The following is an 11,722-nucleotide window of genomic DNA, read 5'->3' as shown; positions in this document are numbered from 1 at the left end:
AAGCTCTCAATTCTGACTTTTACTTCTTCTTTCCTAATGGTATATGTTGATTTTATTTGTCAAATTTTTAGAGTTCTGCAGGTGTTTACTGTCAACCCTAACTGTAACTCACAATGCTTTAAAGAAGAAAAACCCCACTTTGTTTCATAGGCTTTTCTTTCTTGTTAAAGGTAGGAGTTATTTAACATGATCTAGATTTTGAAAAGTAGAATGCTTCTTTTATGTTTGTTATTCAAGATGCAGAAAATAGTGTTCATTGTTGTGTGAGAAGAATTGTCTCTTCAGGGGCACCTGGGTGGCTCAGTGGGTTAAGCATCTGACTCTTGATTTCAACTCAGATCACGATCTCACAGTTCGTGAGGTCATGTCCCATGTTGGGCTCTACACTGACAGAGCAGAGCCTGCTTGGGATTCTCTCTCTGCCCCGCTCCAGCTCACATTCTCTCTCTCTCTGACTCTAAATAAATAAATAAATAAATAAAAACTTGTCTCTCTATAAATAAGAAACGTGTAGTTGAAAACCATCATCCTACTGAGACTGGATAAGGATAACAAAAAATAACTTGGTCTTATAAACAATTTCTTTTCGTATTGTGCTAAGTTATAAAGTGAACTTCTACTTGCTATTGCTGTTAGTTGATATTTATCACAGAGCCTTAGGCCAAACGGAAAGGAAGCTGAGCTTTATGAGTTGATGGAAAAAGAAGCCTCCACAGCAAAGGAAAAAGAAGCCTGAAGTTATTTCTCTGTGAATTTTAACTCTTTTGTATTCCTGATTTCAAATATGGCAGATTTTAGTAGAGTCTTAAAATTCATTCCTGTTGTTGTCATTTACTTTGAGTTAACCATTTATAGACGAAACTTAAAGATACAAACTAGGGGAATTGCTCTACTTATGGTTCATTGACTTTCTGTATTTCCCTCTTTCTCTTCTTATGTTGTACTGCCTCACCCCTATACATTTGTTGTACTTCGGTACCTTGTGCAGTTCAAATGCACAGTCTATTTTTACTTCAGTATAAGGGAATTTTGGGGTATGATATCACTTGTCTTGTAATAAGTAAGTCAGGACAAGATTTCATCTTGGATCTCCTGCTAGCCAAATCGGGGACAATTGGAGCCTCCAAATTAATGGTGATAGTAACGTAATAATCCACTAGCTGAAATAAGAATCCATGAATCAATACTGATGTACACAAATGAATGAATAAATATGTAAAATGTAGAGAAGGGAAAATCTTCCAGCAGAATGCCAACTAATAAATATGACAAATGAGAAAGGACTGATATAGAATTAGAAAATCACCATTTGGCAGCTACCACAATAATAATTGCTTCCAGCAAGAATCATCTATGGAGGCTAAAATTAGTGGGGGAAATTTGCTGAGGAACGTGATACTCACATAGGATCAAATTATCTCCCCTAAGTTTAGCTAGTGACTGCAAAGGGAAAAATAGTAACTTTACAATGGTACAATGTTATAGTCACTGACTTAATCAAATAATCAAAGTTAATATTACCAATAATGGCACCAAGTAGATACCTCTGATATGATGCATTGACAAAGGCATAAAATTTTTGCAGCGTTTCTGCCGAAAATGTGTAAGCTCAACGTAATCACAGGGACACATCAGACAAATCCAAACTGAAGGATTGTTCAAATAACTAGCCTGTAGCCTTCAAAAAAGTCAAGGTCATGAAAAATGGAAGAACTGCTCTAGATTAAAGGAGACTAAAAACGCATGACAGCTAAATGTAACATGTAATTTTAGACTTGGAGACTATACTTAAAAAATATTGATGAAATTGTACTGTGGACTGTAGAGGAGACAATGGTAGTTTGATGTTAAATTTCCTGATTTGGATAACTTTACTGTGATTATGTACGAGAATGTCCTTGTTCGTAGGAAATACACATGGAAGTATTTAGGGGCAAATGGGTTTGATATTTGCAACTTAATTTCAAACAGTTCGGAAAAAAAATGTGCACACATACACATACAGAATGATAGAGCAAGTGAGATAAATGTCAGTGCCTGGTGAATCTGGGGAAAGAGTATACAGGAGTGCTTTGTATGATTCCTTCAACTTTTCTATAAATTTGAAATTTGAGACAATAAAAAGTTACCAAATAAAGCCAATTCTGAATTTTCTGGGGTGAATTTTAAGTAAAATCTTTTATTGAAGTATAGTATGCATATAGAAGAGTGCACACACCAAAGATGTAAAGCTTGGTATATTTTTATGAGATGAACCCTTCATGTAATTGGATATAGGTCAGGATCCAAAACATTACCAATATTCTGGAAGCGACATTCCCAGTCATCACTCCATCCTTTCCTCATAAACATAACCTTTATCTGACTTCTATTATCACTTTTAGTTTTGCCTGTTTTTGAATGCTACATAAATAGGATCATACCATACGCTTCTTTTTCTGTGTGCGTATTTTTTTTTTTCAACACTGTTTGTGAGAGTCATTTCTCGTTGATCCGAATAGCTGTAGTTAATTTACTTTCTTGTTCTTCAGGGGGCCTGGGTGGCTCAGTCAGTTGAGCGTCTGACTTTGGCTCAGGTCATGATCTCACAGCTCTTTGAGTTGGAGCCCCACATCGGGCTCTGTACTGACAGCTCAGAGACTGGAGCCTGCTTCGGATTCTGTGTCTCCCTCTCTCTCTGCCCCTAACCCACTTGCATTCTGTCTCTATCTCTCTCAAAAATCAATAAACATTAAAAAAGTTTTTTTAGGGGCGCCTGGGTGGCTCAGTCGGTTGGGCGTCCGACTTCGGCTCAGGTCATGATCTCACGGTCCGTGAGTTCAAGCCCCGCGTCGGGCTCTGTGCTGACAGCTCAGAGCCTGGAGCCCGTTTCGGATTCTGTGTCTCCCTCTCTCTGCCCCTCCCCTGTTCATGCTCTGTCTCTCTCTGTCTCAAAAATAAATAAACGTTAAAAAAAATTTTTAAAAAAAAGTTTTTAAAATTTATTTTCTTGTTCTTTAATATTGCCGTGTAAGAGTTTATTTATTTATTTATTTATTTATTTATTCATTCATTCATTCATTCATTTAGGGAAGAAGCAGAAGGGGGGCAGAGAGAGGGAGAGAGAGAGAATCCTAAAAAGGCTCTGAAACATCAGCGCAGAGCCCAACTTGGGGCTCGAACTCACAAACTGTGAAATCATGGCTTGAGCCGAAATCAAGAGTCGGATTGAGCCACCCGGGCACCCCAGTATTGCCGTGTGTACTTAAATAGACCATAATTTATTTGCCTATTCTACCATTGTGGGACGTTTAGGTTGTGAGGTAGGCAGTCTTTAAGATGGTCCCCAATGATCCTTGCTCTTTGTTATCCGTGACATGGTGTCATCCTCTCTACTTGAGTGTTAGCTGGACCTAGTGAGTAACTTCTAATGGATAGAATTTGACAAAAGTGACGGAATTTCACTTCTGAGATTGGGTTACAAAACGACTGTGGTCTCAACTGTGGGTCCTGTCTTTTTGATTGCTCACCTGGGGGAAATCAGTGCCATATCACGAGGCAGTCCTCTGGAGAGGTCCAAGTGGTGAGAGACAGAGGCCTTCCAACCAACAAGAGTGAACTTGGGAGGAGATTTTCCAGCTGTAGTCAAACGCCGAGATGACTGAGCTTTGGTCAACAGTGGACTACAACATCATGACAGATCTTGAGCAAGAATTATGAAGATAAGCCATACTGGATTCCTGACTCACAGGATCAGTGAGATATAGGTGTTGGTGCTATCAGCTGGTAACTTTAGGGGTAATTTTCTTTTCTTTTTTTCCGGTAATTGATAACTAATACAGATTTTTTCCTCTACTTTTTTATCATTACAAATAGTGCTGCCCAAATCTTCTTGTATGTGTAAGGTGCACATGTGGACATTTGTTTTGGGGTGTATACCCAGGAATAGGATTACTGGGTCATAGAGTATATTTATGTTAGCTTTCATAGATACTGCCTTACAGTTTTCCAAAGAGGTTGTATCAGTTTATACCTCCACCAACAATGTATGAGAGTTTATGCTATTTTATATCCTTAAAAATATTTTTTAATGTTTATTTATTTGAGAGAGAAAGAGAGAGAGACACTGAGTACAAGTGGGGAAGGGGCAGAGAGAGAGGGAGACACAGAATCCGAAGCAGGCTCCAGGCTCCGAGCTGTCAGCACAGAGCCCTTTGCGGGGCTCAAACTCATGAACCATGAGATCATGACCTGAGGTGAAGTTGGACGCTTAACTGACTGAACCACCCAGGCTCCCCACTATTCTATGTCCTTGATGACACTAGGCATTAATCTTTTACCTTTGAGTCACTGTAGTATCTCATTTTAAACATGTATAAAAAAATAAAAACATTTTATTTTGAAATAATTTCAAACTTAGAGAAAACTTACAGTACACAAAACTTGCATATTCTCTTAGATTCCCTGATTGTTAACATTTTACCCTATTTCTCTCTTCCTCTAATGTATATCTAGTTCTTTTTCTGAGAATAAGTTGGAGAACACGTTGCAAGCATGATGACCCATGCCTTAAATACCACAGTGTATTTCCCCCAAACAAGAGCACTTTCTTGTATAATAACAATATAACTGGGGGTGCCTAGTTGGCTCAGTTGGTTGTCTGCCTTCAGCTCAGGTCATGATCTTGCAGGCTCATGAGGTTGAGACTTACTTTGGGTTCTTTGCTGTCAGTGTGGAGCCCACTTTGGATCCTCTGTCTCTCTCTGCCCCTTCCCTGTGCGCACACTCTCTCTCAAAAATAAATAAACATTAAAAAATAAAAAAAATAATATAACCACCCAAAATCATATAATCAACATTCATACAACACTCCTTATTATTCAATCCACAGACCCTGTTAAAATTTTGCCTACTGTCCCATTCTCTCTCTCCTTTTTCTGGCCTAGAATCTAATCTACTACCATGTTATATTGAGCTATCACATCTCTTGAATCTTCTGCAATCTACACTAGTTCCTTAACATTTCCCTGCCTTTCATGACCTTGACAGTGTAAAAAAGTGTACACCTTTCATTCTATATTCTTTTTTTAATTAAAAAAAATTTTTAAGTTTATTCATTTTTGAGAGAGACACATACACACACACACACACACACACACACACACACAGCGGGAGCAGGGGAAGGGCAGAGAAAGAGAGAGACACAGAATCCAAAGCAGGCTCCAGGCTCTGAGCTGTCAGCATGGAGCCTGACACAGGCCTCGAACCCACGAACCTTGAGATCATGACCTGAGCCGAAGTCAGACGCTCAACCAACTGAGCCACCCAGGTGCCCCGTTTCTGTAAATATTCTTGATTGGAGTTTGTCTGATGCTCCCTGGTGTCCAGACTCAGGCCATGTTTTCTTGGCAGGTGTGGCCCCCAAAATGCATCTTCTCAATGCATTATATCAGGAGACATCTGATATCAATCAGTCCCACTGCTGTTGAGGTTAATTAACCATGATCATCTGGATAAGCTGATATCTGCCAAGTTTCTTCACTGTGGAGTCATTATTTTTATATATGTAATGTATTTGGTCCAAGACTATTCCAATATCCTGTTCCTCATCAAACCGTACTTACCAATCTTAAGTCTGTTGATGACTCCTACCTGAACCAGCCACCACTATGATGGTTGCCACATGATGGTTTTATTTTTATTTACTTATTTGTTTGTTTTAATGTTTATTTTTGAGAGAGAATGTGCATGTGCATGAATGGGGGAGGGGCAGAGAGGGAAGGGGACAGGGATTTGAGGCGGGCTCTGTGCTGACAGCAGAGAACCCGATGTGGGGCTGGAACTCACGAACCAAACCATGAGATCATGACCTGAACCAAAGTTGGATGCTTAACTGACTTAGCCACCCAGGCACCCTGCCACATGGTGATTTTAAGTCTATCATTCCTTTTACATTATTAGATGACATTCTGCTGTAAGAAAAGCTTTCCCTTCTTCCTTATTCAGTCATTCTTTCATTCACTTATTCATACCAGTGGACTTATGGATTCCTGTGTTAGTCAATAGATTAGCATCTGTTACCATCATTATTATGATGATCAGGTTGTCCCTATATTGGCCAGTGTGAACCCTCTTGAGCTGAGTCTCATGTCCTTTGCACATATCCCCACACTCCTTGAGTACTTACTTATTTGCTGCTACAATAGGATGTTCCAAGCTTGTCTTATGCACTAGTCCTGGACTCAGTAGTTTTTCTTTCTTTTTTTTTTTTTTTAATTTTTTTTTAACGTTTATTTATTTTTGAGACAGAGAGAGGCAGAGCGTGAACAGGGGGGAGGGGCAGAGAGAGAGGGAGACACAGAATCCGAAACAGGCTCCAGGCTCTGAGCTGTCAGCACAGAGCCTGACGCGGGGCTCGAACTCACAGACCGCGAGATCATGACCTGAGCCGAAGTCGGACGCCCAACTGACTGAGCCACCCAGGCGCCCCACTCAGTAGTTTTTCTAAGGAGCCCCCATTCCTTTTAGTGGAACATGCTATTTAGAAAACTGGGTGTTTAGTATGCTTTTTGTAACTATGTGTCAATGCATTCTTTGCTATCTATCGTCTATCTATTTTCCTCTATCAAGTATAAGTTCACATAAATATCTCCAATTCCAATCTAATACTTCAAGTTTTTTTTTTTTCTAGTCTTCCTCTATTCCATATGTGTGAATCCCTGCTCAGGCCCTGGTAAACTTGGCTTTCAGCCTGAATATACTTACTTACTTTTCAATCTTCCTATAAATAACCAATCCCCTAATAACAGAGACTGCTCCTTGGCTGGGTTTCTTGGTGCTGAGGACTTCTTGATCCAGGCCTGATGCCATGATGTCCTTGGCTGGCATTGCCCTTGGTTTGCTGCCTCTTTGTGGTTGCTTCTTTGGTGGCCATACTGCCACCTTCAAAGAATGGGCAAAGAAGGGCAAGGAAGAGGGAAGAAGAGCTGTCCTGATATCTTGACTCTTAGTCTAGTGTCTCATTCATCTGGTTCCTTTGTGAGAATCTAACACTCGTTAGGAATTTACATGCACTGAGAGTTGGACCTTTCAAGATATACCAGTGTGCTGGGTTATTTCATATACTTAAAATGACTAATATTTGCAGGATTAGCATTGTTTAATGAGAATGGGAGAAAGAGGAGCAGGAGGAACACACCTGGAAAAAAATGTGGGGAAGGATAAACAGTCAACATTCCAGTTGGGCTCAACTCCAGTCCGTTTTATGGTGAAAATGATTCCTGTCAGTGCTCCTGCCCACAGCATGAACTTGCCACAGAAAGCCTTCACTGGGTGGGAGTGGGGACAGAAGTTCCATCCTGGAGTGAATGTATATTTTAGAATGGTTTTGGAATCAACTTGGCCTTCCCAGATGGCCTGTAAGTTAGGTTAGACCTCTCAGGCATCTTCAAACTAACCAGGTCCCTGACCCCAGACTGGAGTCAAAACGGCCTCTGGAGGGCAGAGGAGCACTGTATCATCCTTCATCAGCTCTAATCTAATCTGACCACTTTCATTGACCTGTTGATTTGCTAATAAACTTCTAGAACTTCTTGGCAGACCATCTGTCCTCTACATTTTGCCTAAAAAATTAGAAAGAGTAAGAGTTTGGTGGTCTGGAATCAAACTGAGAAAAGTTAAGTGGGGCGCCTGGGTGGCTCAGTCAGTTGAGCGTCTGACTTTGGCTCAGGTCATGATTTTACAGCTCGTGAGTTCGAGCCCTGCGTCAGGCTCTGTGCTGACAGCTCGGAGCCTGGAACCTGCTTCGGATTCTGTGTCTCCCTCTCTCTCTGCCCCAACCCACTTGCATTCTGTCTCTGTCTCTCTCAAAAATAAATAAACATTAAAAAAAATTTAAAAAGAAAGAAAAGTTAAGTGATATTTACCTAAAGCTATGAAATCATATATGTGTGTGTCATATACACAAATTGCCATATACATATATACATATATGTATATGTACGTATGTATGACACTTTGGTTCATATCTATTTGGCAATTAGCAAATTCATGAATTGGAGTAATGTTAAGTACAATGATTTGTTTCATATAGTCATTACAGACAGTCTGTAAGACCTGCATGTTTGAATTTCTAACTGTTTAATGATTGCCCAGTGGCCAAGAGGGAGGATTGTCTCAGACAGCCTAGGTTTGTATCCTGATGACACTACTTACTGGATGTGTGTCTTTAGGCATGTCAGTTACCTTTTCTGTGCTTTAGTTCCCTCATCTGTAAAAGTCCTGTATGGGGCTATTGTGAGGTTTAAGAAAGATAACATAAAACTTTTAGAGTGGTACTTAGCACATGAGAAGCACCCAATAAATATCAGTTTGTAGTTGTGATTGTTATTACCACTTTATTTTTTTTTAAGTATGTTTATTTATTTTGAGGGAAAGAGAGCATGAATGGGGGAGGGGCAGAGAAAGAGGGAGAGAGAATCTTAAGCAGGCTCCATGCTATCAGCGTTGAGCCCGATGAGAACTGTGAGATCATGACCTGAGCTGAAATCAAGAGTTGGATGCTTAGCTGACTGAGCCACCCAGGCACAGAGAGCCCAGTGCAGGGCTGGAACCCAAAACCAAGGGATCATGACCTGAGCCAGAGATAATGACCTGAGCCGAAATTGGACGCTCAACTAACTGAGCCAGCCAGGCACCCCTATTACACCACTTTAAACTGTAGATTCATTCTTAGTAAAAAATTCCATAATGAATCTAATCAGCCTCCTTGTCTCGGTTTTCTGATAAACATTATGAGTTGATGATTATTTACTAATAAAAATGGACAGAGAGCACCTTCTTTTGCATCCCTGTTCCTTTGAAATAGATGAGATTGGCTGGCTGGTCCTTTCTGGAAAACTAGGTGGTTGGGTCCAGCTGCGGTTCTCTTCAGGCCCACTGATGTTTTTCACTGCTACCTCACCGGGAATTTGAAACAGCTCTCCACAGATACCAGTGTTCCACTCATCTGACCCAGTGTCTGCTGAGAACATATTTACTGTGGTCTCTTCAATTCTTTTTATTGCAGTGGGGTTTCCCTGCTAAGCAAAACCGAACTGAGCAGTTTCAAACTCATACTTAACTCCCACAAAAAAATTCCTCCTATCAATGAAGAAAGTCTGAGTGATGATGGGTGGAGCTCTGAATTGTGAGTCAGAAGGCCAGAATTCCGGTTTCAACACTGCATTTATTTGCAAGTATCTATTGGGTATCTTCTAAACATAGAGCAATATGCCTCCTGAGCATTGAGAGGATTCCACGAAAGAATTCAAACAAGTGGATTTTCCTCTCAGAGAACTTTCAACCTGGTCAGAGAAACAAAGCAGCTCTAATAATGAAGTTGAATGTATAATGCAGAATCCAATATCCCATAGTATGCTGAAGGAAAGACTGAAATTATAATAAAAGGCAGAGGAAAGGGTGCTCTGGGCAATCAGCGTTCCTTTCCGCCCACTCTCCTTTGTATCACAAAGTCTGGAAACCTGGGAATGGCCTTTCTCACACTCCTTGGCTTTCAGGATTCTTGCTGTAGTGTTCTGCCAATAAGGGGCATTTGGCTGGACTTGGAAAGCAGAAAAGAAGCAGAAGGCATTGTTTCCCTTCCTCTTCTGGCAGTGTAGGTAAGCAGATGTGTGAGCATTCTGGTCGTGAGCCTTTTCAGAGGCCGGGTTACGGAGGTCTACATGAATAGCAGCTTCCAGCAGGTTCTTGACCATTTGGGAGCTGTGTTCCTACTCAGTGTTTACTCTCTAATAAAACCAGGTCTTCTGTAATGCTATGTCCATTTTCACCTCTGAGCTTTTACTTACCTGTTTGTTCCTATCAGTCACCTTATTTGTCCTCCCTTTCACCTTTTTTTGTAGTCCTGTCTATGTCCCAGCAACGAGTCAGCAACTACTGCACATCAATCAATCAATATTGTTTTTCGTGAAAAGATGGAGGAATGAATGAAGGAAAAGAGTGGATTGGTTACAGGCTTAGGCAGATCTATAAATGGGATGGGGTGGCCATGATATTGGAGAGGGACAAAATGTGAAAACGACAAAACAGAGTAACGATTGAGAGGGATACATGGAAACATGGCCCTTCAGTGGAGTAATAGCATTGGTTTCTTTTTTTTTTTAATGTTTATTTTTGAGAGAGAGAGAGAGAGAGAGAGACAGAGACAGAGAGAGAATGTGCATGACCAGGGGAGGGAGAAGGGGCGGGGGGTGACGCAGAGGATCTGAAGCAGGCTCCCTGAAGACAGCAAAGAACCCTATGCGGGGCTTGAACTCACCAACGTTGACATCATGACCTGAGCTGAAGTCAGACACCTAACCAACTGAGCCACCCAGGCGCCCCTATCACTGGGTTTCCAAAAGTCTATTATGTATGGAAAAGACAAGCACCATGGTTTGTTGACTGTATCAGCATTTTTTAAAGAAAGAGATCAAAGATGGGATGGGTGGGGAAAATGGGTCTGGTACAGAGAGTGGGTGTGAAGAATGAACTATTTCGTGGTCAAGCAGTGTGAAGATGACCTATAGAAGAACACACCAAAGGAGAGGACAGGCAGGTGCTATGTGTGAATGATGGGGAAGGACACCCCAGGCTTAGGTAGAGGAGATCATAGTATTTACATGGTGCTTGATAATATTAAAAGTGTTTTTCAAGTGCATTATCCTGTTTTATACTCACGGCAACCCTGTGAGCAAAGTATCTTTTATGAATAATAAAAATAAATTTATTTGCTTGGAAAAGCAATGGTTGGGCACCTGGGTGGTTCAGTTGGTCAAGTGTCTGATTCCTGATTTCGGCTCAGGTGATGATCCCAGGGTTGTAGGATCGAGCCCTGCTTTGGTTCTGTGCCGACAGCATAGAGCCTGCTTGGGATTCTCTCTCTCCCTCTCTCTCTGTCCTTCCCCACCTCTCTCTCTCTCAATAATAAATAAATAAACAAACATTTTAAGGGGAAAAAAAAGCAATGTGTTTATTGTGGAAAATCAGAACGTATGGATACACAAAGGAAAAGAATAAAAATCACTCTTAAGGCCATCATTGTTAACATTTTTATACTAGATTCTCAGAGCTTTTCTATGCATATTTTTTAAATTTCTCAATAAAAAATGGGATCATATTGCATATTTTAGCTTGATTTTTTTGCTTAGGGCATTGTAAACATATTTTCATGTCATTAAATATTCTTCCATGCATGAGTCTTAATGGCTGCATAATATCCTGTTGTCTTCGTATTTTATACCAAAATTTATTTAACCCATCATTTATTGCTAGCATTCAGTCGACTCTAGCTTTTTCACTTTTATAAACAAGGTTGAGATGAATGTCTTTGTAGTTAAGTCTGTGCACATATTTTCAATTACATTCTTAGGATAACTGCCTAAAAGTGGAATTACTGGATCTGTAGGTCTGCATATTTTAAGGTTTTTTTCCCCACATTCCCAGACTATGCTCCCGAGGGGTCACACTAGCTATTGGAAAGCATGCATTTCTCTGAATATTCTACAACATAGGGTATTCTAATTTTTGTGTGTGCCATTTTTAGATGTTGAAATAGACGTTAGTCTTGTTTTTAAAAACAGGATCAGAGGCTGGAGGAGGCTATGGATGATGCAGAGTGGATGATGGAGGCTAAACACACCCAGGACATCGCATCAATCTCATGTATTCCTAGTTTCTTCTCTCCCAGGGATGCAATCACTAG

The sequence above is a fragment of the Panthera tigris genome, chromosome B3, assembly GCF_018350195.1.
Source record: "Panthera tigris isolate Pti1 chromosome B3, P.tigris_Pti1_mat1.1, whole genome shotgun sequence".
NCBI lineage: Eukaryota > Metazoa > Chordata > Mammalia > Carnivora > Felidae > Panthera > Panthera tigris.
The sequence above is the reverse complement of the archived record's forward strand: the minus strand, read 5'-3'. Positions refer to the sequence as shown.